Source organism: Myotis daubentonii, chromosome 5 (assembly GCF_963259705.1).
Source record: "Myotis daubentonii chromosome 5, mMyoDau2.1, whole genome shotgun sequence".
Classification (NCBI taxonomy): domain Eukaryota; kingdom Metazoa; phylum Chordata; class Mammalia; order Chiroptera; family Vespertilionidae; genus Myotis; species Myotis daubentonii.
Window position 1 is genome coordinate 3,598,525 of NC_081844.1, and position 9,963 is coordinate 3,608,487.

A 9,963-nucleotide genomic window follows, 5' to 3' on the forward strand; every position below is an offset into this window, starting at 1 on the left:
ATGATTTCTCATCATGCCCCCTGGTGTGCCCCACTGAAACACAGGGCTGACACCCTTTTCTGGGCGCATTGGGAGAAGAATGAGTGTCTTGATAAAGGTTCATTTTGAAGGAACAGGGCTGTCCCTGACTGGACTTTTCGCATGTGAAACCGCTGTCACAGGCGTTACTTTTGCTTTTGTCCAGCAGGTGGCAGTGGTGCCTTAAATAAAACCCTGTCTGTGGGGGTGGGACGGAAGCTCCTGCACACTTTTCTAACGAAGCAGATGCCATAGGAATCCAAGAGAACATCACACAGTAATTTGGACCCACGCCGTTACATGCGAAATGAAATAGTTTAAGGAGTGTCCAGCTCTTTAAAAAGTCTCTCCGGGTTTTCCGTTTGCAGTGCCCCGCAGTTACTCCGGGGGCGCGGAGACTGGGCAGAAACACAAGCTACGGGATTATGTTGGCAAAAAGGTCCCTCCACGGGCAGCGCGTGTTCTGAGATGCTGCTGGGCTGTAAGTCCTGCAAGATTCGGAAAAGCAATCGCCACGAGGAGTACAGATCTTTCCAGTTCTCCCTTCCCAGACCGCCCCCTGCCTCCGGACACTTCGGTAGCTCGCTCACCGCCTGCAACAGAGAGAGACACGCCGCGGTGCCGCTGAAACCTGGAGAAGAAAAGCGAGGACCGGCCAATACTCCCAGAGTTTAACTTGAGAAAATTGATGTTGTTCACATTTTTTTTTTTTTTTTTGGCGTTGAAAGCCCGATTCGTAATCATAACATCCTCCTTCCTGAATATCATGTTTCTTTTCCCAAAGGAGCAACCAACATTTTTCTTTTCTTTTAAAATCTGAAATGAGCAAACGTTTACGCACAATTTCTTGAAGTGTCCTTTGTTTTTCTTTGATCTTTAAAATCCCTTTACTGCCTTGTTCTATTACGTGACACTAGGCTATTTTAGACGTTAGTAACTTTGTAATTTCTCAGCTGCTGGAAATGAACAACTCATATAAAAGAAAATAGGATTTCCTAATATAGTATGAGTAGTGTGATAGTATTGCACTCGCATAAATAACTATTCTCACTTTATTCAATTAGATCAAATTGATGATTTGCCCTTAAGCCCATCTTTAAGGTGGTTCCCTTACCTAAGAGATTTAAGAAACACCAAGAAGCCCTCTGGAGAGGTTTGGTAATCCCATCATGCTTTTGATGGAATAAAGTAATTACTAAGGACCCACATCTAAAAAGCAGAGGAGTGGAAAGGACAGGAATGTGTAGGTATTTAAACTCTCTGACTTAGTAATGTACTCACAGAAAGGACTGGAATGTTCTGCTCTCATCATTCCCTAACACTCCCAAGTGCCCACTTCTCCTCACCACGTCCACTCCTGTGTCCTGTGTGGTCCTGAGTCAGGGAGGGGTCGAGGAGGGAGGGAGAGCCAGGAACGGGGGAGCAGCAGGAGCCCCCCTCTCAAGCTCCCCATGGAGAACTGCGTCCATGGGCCCCCCGTGTGAACATGCAGCGACAGGCCAGGTTTCCCCACTCACCCCGGGTCCTCGGAGGAAGAACCGGCTGGCGCGGGTGTGCTTCTCTCTGTCCGATGGTAGGTGCCTGTCAGACGCATCCGTCTGTATGTGTTTTGTTTTGCCTTGGGAGTCTTAGGTTTTCTGTTCGTGTCTTTCCAGCTCTGACTTGTCATGAAAATAGACAGATGATCATGTGTCCATTGCTTTTAAGATTTAGGATGGGGCTGGTAGAAGAGGAGGATTCTCCTAGTCTGTGTGTCCGAGGTGGAGTGTGAAGGCCAGAACCGGTGCCTGTACCCGCCAGCAGGTACCTGAAGGGGGTGCTGGAAAGCGCACTGGGGATGTGGGCAGAGCTCACACACAGGTGGGTGAAGCAGGGTTCAGGGGGCTGGGATGCCTGTTCAAACCATTTGTAAAGTTAATTTACATTGTTTCTAGGAGTGTGTACTTTTTTAACATTTTAAAAAAATAATATGTTTTTTTATTGATTTTTTAGAGAGAGAGGAAAGGGAGAGGGCTAGAGAGATAGAAACACCAATGAGAGAGAAACATCCTCCATTGGCTGCCTCCTGCACGCCTCCTACTGGGGATCGAACCCGCGATCTAGACTTGTGCCCTGACCAGGAATCTAACCAGTGGCCTCTTGGCTCAGGGGTCGAGGCTCAACTGCTGAGCCACCCTGGCTGGGCCTAGGAGTGAATTCTTTATTAACTTCTCCAACTGGGGGTGGGGGAGCCCCCGTTCCAGCTCCTCCTTGGATGTCTTACAAATTATTTCTCTTCTCCCCACCATCAAGGAAAGAAGCATGTATGGCATTCATGATTTTGCAAACCATGTGAACTGAAATTATTTTTATTTTTAAAAAGCAAGTAAGTGATTTCAACACAAAAACCTACCGTAAAACGATAATTTAAAAAAGCCGCACCGTGAGAGGTGCGGGGTGCGGGGCGTGCTCACAGGAAAAGCTTGGGCAGGAGAGGAAGCGGGGCCCATTCACAGCCTCTTTGCTGAGATGCGCGTCCCGGGAGCCGGCGTTTCATCGCCTGCCCGGGGTCGCTGCCTGCGAACCGGAGCAAACAGAGCTGCTCACGGGTGAAACGCATATTTATGGCCTGAATAAGGGCCCAGATTCACAGACTGTGTGACAGCGCTGGGCCCGGGACAGGGCGATGGGGCGGAGGGGCTGATCTGCATGTCAATGCGAGGCCCTTTGGGAATAGCAGCCTCCAGACAATGCTGATGTCTGGGTCGGGGAGAAAACCCATAAAGTGTGGCCCCACCTCTCAATGGCCGGGCCCTTGTTTTGTGCTGTGAAAACTGTGAAACAGGGTCAGCGAGTCCATTCTCCGATGTTTCATTATGTTTTCAATGAAGCGATTGAAGCCGCGCGGAACCCGGAACCCAGACAGACAGACATCACAGGCCACTGTGGGAAGGCGGCCCCTTGCGTCGCTGCCGGGTCCTGGGTCCGAGCGGGCGCTGGGCCCTGAAGCCCCGAGGGAACCCAACCCGTCAGCACAGCACCCAGAACCCTCTGCGTGAGGAGAGGGCTTTTCCAGCTGCTGAGAAGCGGGTCACAGGTGTTCGCACACCTGGCGGCAGGGACCTTAGGCGGTGACCTCACCCTCTGTCTGCCGGACTTGGGGCCGCAGTCTCCCTGGGACGGAGGCCGCGCCCGCTCAGCGCTGCTGGGGTTCCCTTTGGAGACAGTGGCTTCCGACTTCTCTGTCTCCCCCCCTTGGCCTCCCGGCGAGAGCGCTGGCAGGACACTGACCTCCAAGGCTGGAGTGTGGGGGGCCAGGCGCTGGCTCAGCCCTGGGGTCAGGGAGAAAGGCCGTGCGTCTCTCTGCCTCTGCTGGTTTGGAAACTGCGGGCCTGGTGGTGACTTCAGGCTCCGTCCTGGCTCCTCATGTGCCTGGTGAGGCACCTTCCCCACCCCACACGGTCTCTGTTCTAAGAGCTTTCCAAACCCGGTTCGCTTTAGCTGCACACGTGGTTTCGCTTTTGATTCTGAATTTGCTTTTTCTGTGTGACCGGTCGTGTTCCCCAGGGGACTCCTCTGTTGCTCTCTAGGGATGGCTGAGCCCTGGGAGACCCGCTGCGTGGGGTGGGTGCTGGGTGAGCCGCTTCAGTCACTTCGTTCAGAGCCCCAGACAGCCCACTTCACCTCCTGTCACCTGTCTTATCTCCTGTCCTATCACCTGTCCTCCTATCATCTGTCCAATCACCTGTCCTATCAACTGTTCTCCTGTCACCTGTCCTATCTCCTGTCTTATCACCTGACCTCCTATCACCTGTTCTCCTATCACCTGTCCTATCACCTGTCCTTCTATCTCCTGTCCTATCACCTGTCCTCCTATCACCTGTCCTATCATCACCTGTCCTCTTATAACCTGTCCTATCACCTGTCCTCCTATCACCTGTCCTATCACCTGTCCTGCTACTTCTCAGCTGCAGGAGGACAACTAAAACCCACCTGATAGAAGCAGCCACTCCCTCTCCAGTCACAGCTACCTGGCACTGAGGAAAAGTCGCTGCCTTGGTGGAGAAACCAGCAGCTTCACTCGCCTTGACTTTCGGGGAAAACTTGCTCTCAGGCCCTTCTCTGTTCCCTATGTCCTTTCTGGCACCTTCTGCCTCCTCCCCGGCGTCCATACACCTGCTCCTTTCCTTCTAAACCCCTGTCTTTCCTTCAGGTCTTCACCAACTCTGACTATGTGGGCAACTTCAAAAATGGTCGTCTGACCCAAATCCCACTTCAGTAGCTGAGCCGTCTCTCTGGTATTCCCAGGGCTTGTTTACTTCTCACAAACTATGCATTCATCTAACACTCAGCCCTGGAGACTGCGTTCTCATGCTGGTGTTGCTTTCCTGTGTCCCAAGTTCTCCCACTTGCCTTCAGAAGAATGAGTGCCGAGCTGAGAAGTTCCTTCTACGGAACAGAATGTGGAAGAAGCGGTGGTGGGATGTGAGGCTGGGTCAGGGAAGGCTTTGGTGCCTCGTCCCTCCCCCCTCCCCCCAACACACACGCACACACACTTCCTCAGAGTCACGCAGCCTGGAGAGCCTTGCCCCCTATGGGGAGGACAGTGTCACAGCCAGCGCAACGTGTAGCCCATGGGGGCCATGGAGGCTTTAGGTGGCAGCCCCAGCCACTGAGGGCAACCTCCTGGGGGACCACAGGTGAATAGTTCCTGCGAGCCAGCTTACAGACAGTCTGTGATCACAAATGCTGTTAGATCATGTTTGGGTGGTTGGCTATGCAGAGTTTGGGGTGGTTGGCTATGCAGAGTTTGGGGTGGTTGGCTATGCAGCGTTTGGGGTGGTTGAATAAGCAGAGTTTGGGGTGGTTGGCTATGCAGAGTTTGGGGTGGTTGGCTATGCAGAGTTTGGGGTGGTTGGCTATGTAGAGTTTGGGGTGGTTGGCTATGCAGAGTTTGGGGTGGTTGGTTATGCAGAGTTTGGGGTGGTTGGCTATGCAGCGTTTGGGGTGGTTGAATAAGCAGAGTTTGGGGTGGTTGGCTATGCAGAGTTAGGGGCGGTTGGCTATGCAGAGTTTGGGGTGGTTGGCTATGCAGCGTTTGGGGTGGTTGAATAAGCAGAGTTTGGGGTGGTTGGCTATGCAGAGTTTGGGGTGGTTGGCTATGCAGAGTTTGGGGTGGTTGGCTATGTAGAGTTTGGGGTGGTTGGCTATGCAGAGTTTGGGGTGGTTGGCTATGCAGAGTTTGGGGTGGTTGGCTATGCAGAGTTTGGGGTGGTTGAATAAGCAGAGTTTGGGGTGGTTGAATAAGCAGAGTTTGGGGTGGTTGGCTATGCAGAGTTAGGGGTGGTTGGCTATGCAGAGTTTGGGGTGGTTGGCTATGCAGAGTTTGGGGTGGTTGGCTATGCAGAGTTTGGGGTGGTTGAATAAGCAGAGTTTGGGGTGGTTGAATAAGCAGAGTTTGGGGTGGTTGGCTATGCAGAGTTAAGGGTGGTTGGCTATGCAGAGTTTGGGGTGGTTGGCTATGCAGAGTTTGGGGTGGTTGGCTATGCAGAGTTAGGGGTGGTTGGCTATGTAGAGTTTGGGGTGGTTGGCTATGTAGAGTTTGGGATGGTTGGTTATGTAGAGTTTGGGGTGGTTGGCTATGTAGAGTTTGGGGTGGTTGGCTATGCAGAGTTTGGGGTGGTTGGCTATGTAGAGTTTGGGGTGGTTGGCTATGCAGAGTTTGGGGTGGTTGGCTATGTAGAGTTTGGGGTACTTGGCTAAGCAGAGTTTGGGGTGGTTGGCTATGTAGAGTTTGGGGTACTTGGCTAAGAAGAGTTTGGGGTGGTTGGCAATGTAGAGTTTGGGGTGGTTGGCTATGCAGGGTTTGGGGGGGTTGGCTATGCAGAGTTTGGAGGGGTTGGCTATGCAGGGTTTGGGGTAGTTGACTATGCAGCGGGAGATATATGTCTTCCATCACTCCCCAACATTCACATATTTTCTATGCCTGAAGATTGCTGAGTCCCAGGGCTCTGACTTTGAAATGATTGGTATCCATTCCTTCTTTGATGTGACGGCCATGTTACCTCCCACTCAGCCCCAAGAGTTCCCCTGGGTGGTCAAAACCTGCCCGTGACCTGCCTCCCTCACTCCCTGCATTGTGTCCGCCGTGCATCTGGGCCATTTTCTCTGTCATAGCATCCCCGGGAGCTGGGAAGCACCCCCCCCACTTAGCAGGTGGCCGTGGTGAGCACACCTTCGGAGTGCATGGCTCCACTGTGGGGGTGCATGGCTCCCGTAGTAACCACACCTGGGGGTGGTGCACGCCCCCACTGGTCACCAGGCAGCCCTGCGTGATGGATTCCCATCTTTTCTCTCAGAGTAAGTGACCGCCCTTGAGGAAGGAGCCCTGACTTTCTATAGCTAGCACAGTCTGGCTTCAGGTGGGTCCTCACCAGGAGACACAGCCGGTGTCCCCCTCCTCTCGGGTGGCCTGACTGTGGTGTCCTTTCTGAGGGTGTGAGCAGAGGTGTCTCCCAGGAGCGGTGACAATGTCAGGCCCACACAGGGGTCCGGAACCAGGTGGCACATTCACCTCGGCTGTTCCCTTGCCTTTGTCTTGCCTTTCCAGATAGAATGTACTGGGACTGGCGCCTCTCCTCCTTGGGGGTACACAGCCCTGCCTGGCCTGCAGCGGGGCAGACAGCCTTTGGCGGGGGAGGGGGTCCGGGCACCGGGGATGAGCTGGAGGGCTCTCCAATGTGAAAGCAGCACTTGATACTCATGCAGAATGCATTCGCGTTGCTTTCACTCGGTCCTCATCTCTTCTAAGATGTGCAATTACTTGTCCCGGAGGCGATGTAGCCGCAGGGTTCCGCAGATCCCATTTCTCCTCAGCACCTTGAGATGCTGAGAGCGTCCAAGGCGTTGAGTCATCTGATTTGCTCCTAGGTCGCCGGACCTCTGTGCTCAAAGTGCACAGGGAAGCCGTCGTGGGCCACGCGGCAGCTTGACCGCCCTGTGCGCCGGGTGATGGCCCTGTTAACAGGTGGACAGTCTCAGACGCACCTGCTGTGCGGAAAAACACTGTTGCTTTCATTCTCTAGTTTTCCAGGTGAGTGACGGCTCAGCCAAGTGGGAAGAACGAACGCTGGGAAGCAGACTGGCATCAGGTGGAAATACAAAGAGATTGACCTTCCCAAGGTCAACATGCTGCAGTTGACTAATAGGCCCCGATCTTGTCTCTCAGTCCCCATGCCACTTACCAGGCTAGCTCGTCCCTTCTCCCCGTTCATTTTATTTCCCAGGCAACGGTGAAGATCCATAAAACTTTTGGAAAGAAATATGTGTTATCGTCAGACCTGAGACTAGAAACGCAATGGCTCTACTGCTAAAACTTTACAGCTTACGGCAGGGTTTAAAATGGACTTCTCGCTGCCTGTGGAACCCTGAGGAGGAGATAGTGGCCAGTCATTTTTCTTTGGAAATGTGTCCCCATGTGCGGACAGGAGCCAGCCCTCATCCTGAGGAATGGCTCTCCGGGGCCTGCTGAGTGTTCCGGAGCCGGAGCCACTAAACAAAATAAATGGCGCCTCAGAACACGCGGCCGTCTTTGGTTTCGAGTAATGCATTTCATCATGTTTCCTCGTCCCTGGCTACCATTAGCCTGTCTCTTAGACACCAGCGCCTGCAAAACAAGTGTTTGTGGACCTTGGGGTCGGGAAATTGGGTGCAACTTATCTTTCCTGGCTTCAGGACTGCCCCCGGGCCCGCCCTCATTAAACGTGACTGATCTGAAAGCAGGGAGATGCTGGGAAGGTTAATGTCATGGCCAGAAAGTATGGAGTGGCTGCCTGAGCGCAGTTCCACGGAGGGGCTGTCGGAGAGCCGCTGTGTCCCTCAGCTCCTGTCTGCAGCTGTCTCCTGGCAGCACAACATCTGAATTTGCTGGTTTCAGGGGGAAGCAAGACCTGTTTCCTGAGCGTCTTTTTCTAAAGCTTCCGTGGAAGCCGCATGAACTGGGCAGAGGAGACACTGGCTTGAAGGTGTTAGTGTCCATCCCTTAGAAACGCATGTACTTAAGGGCAGGATGTCAGCAGCATGTGTCTCTAGGTGACAGGTCATTGAGGTTTTAGTTTATGTACCTTTTAGACATTTTCTTCAATCATCATTCATTCCCTTTGCTATAAAAGCAATCAGTATAGTCTGTAAAATATTTAAATATGTAAATATTAAAAATCCTATATAATAAAAGGCTAATATGCAAATCTACATAATGGCAGAACAACCAGTCACTATGATGCTCACTGACCACCAGGGGGCAGACGCTCAACACAGGAGCTGCCTCCTGGTGGTCAGTGCACTCCCCCAGGGGGAGCGGGCCTAAGCCATCAGTCAGACATCCCCCAAGGGCTCCTGGACTGCGAGAGGGCACAGGGGGGCTGAAGGATCTCCTGAGTGCATGAATTTCATGCACCTGGGCTCTAGTTATCCATAATTACATTAGCAAACAGGGGTGCATACACCTTTCCAGACACACAGGGGTCTTTCGAGGTAGCCAGAGGAGAAGTTACCCCAAACCTGTGGCTCCCACACAGCCAGCAGCACAGAGGGTAGAGCCTCCCTCCTCTGCTCCGTCCCTGTCCCAGCCTAGCACTAAGTGTCAGGAGTGTTCCTGGCCAGCAGCCCCAAGCAGGGGACCTTTCCCATTGCTCCTCCGTCTCTCCGCTGTCCTCCCTCTCCATACTGCTGTCCTCCCTCTCAGTACTGCCAGGCTGATTTGTTCCTCAGTTTCCCCATGCAGTGGCTGCCACGTCACATAAACTGACTTCTCTGCCCCAGGCTTGTGCTCCACCCACACAATCCATTGCTTCCACAGATGAATCTTGTCCAGATATTCTTTACCACATCATATGTCTGTGAAAGAACCTGATAAAGGCTCTAGTTCTTGTTTCCTCCTACTCCAGGTTTAAATTATTTTAAAAAAGAAATCTTTATTGCCCTAACTGGTTTGGCTCAGTGGATAGAGCATCAGCCTGCGGACTGAAGGGTCCCGGGTTTGATTCCAGACAAAGGCATGTACCTTGGTTGCTGGCACATCCCCAGTAGGGGGTGTGCAAGAGGCAGCGGATCGATGTTTCTCTCTCATCGATGTTTTCTAACTTTCTATCCCCCTCCCTTCCTCTCTGTAAAAAAATCAATAAAATATATATTTTTTAAAAATCTTTATTGTTGAGACTATTACAGATATACCCCATTTTCCCCCTCATTGCCCCCCTCTACCCGGATCCTGCCCCACCCAGGTCTTCATCACCCTATTGTCTGTGCCCATAGGTAATGCATATGTGCATACAAGTTTTTTGGTTAATCACTTCCCACCCCCCTAACTCCAACACTCTCCCACCCTCCCCCCTTCCCTCTGAGATTCGTGAGTTTTCCATGTTTCCATGCCTCTGATTCTATTTTATTCATCAGTTTATTTTATTAGGATCCTTGTTTGTTTATTTTTAGGTTCAATTGTAGATAAACGTGTATTTATTGCCATTTTATTGTTCATATTTTTATCTTTCTTCTTCTTCTTCTTCTTCTTCTTCTTCTTCTTCTTCTTCTTCTTCTTCTTCCTCTTCTTCTTCTTCTTCTTCCTCTTCCTCTTCCTCTTCTCCTTCTCCTCCTTCTCCTTCTCCCTCTTCTTCTTCCTCTTTTTAAAGAATACCCTTTAACATTTCATGTAATACTGATTTGGTGAGGATGAACTCCTTTAGCTTTTTCCTGTCTGTGAAATTCTTTATCTGACCTTCAATTCTACATGATAGATTTGCTGGGCAGAGTAATCTTGGTTGTAGGTCTTTATTATGTTCATCATTTTAAATATTTCTTGCCACTCCTTTCTGGCCTGCAAAGTTTTTGTTGAGAAATCAGCTGGCAGTCATATGGGCACTCCCTTGTAGGTAATAACTGCTTTTCTCTTGCTGCTTTTAATATTCTCTC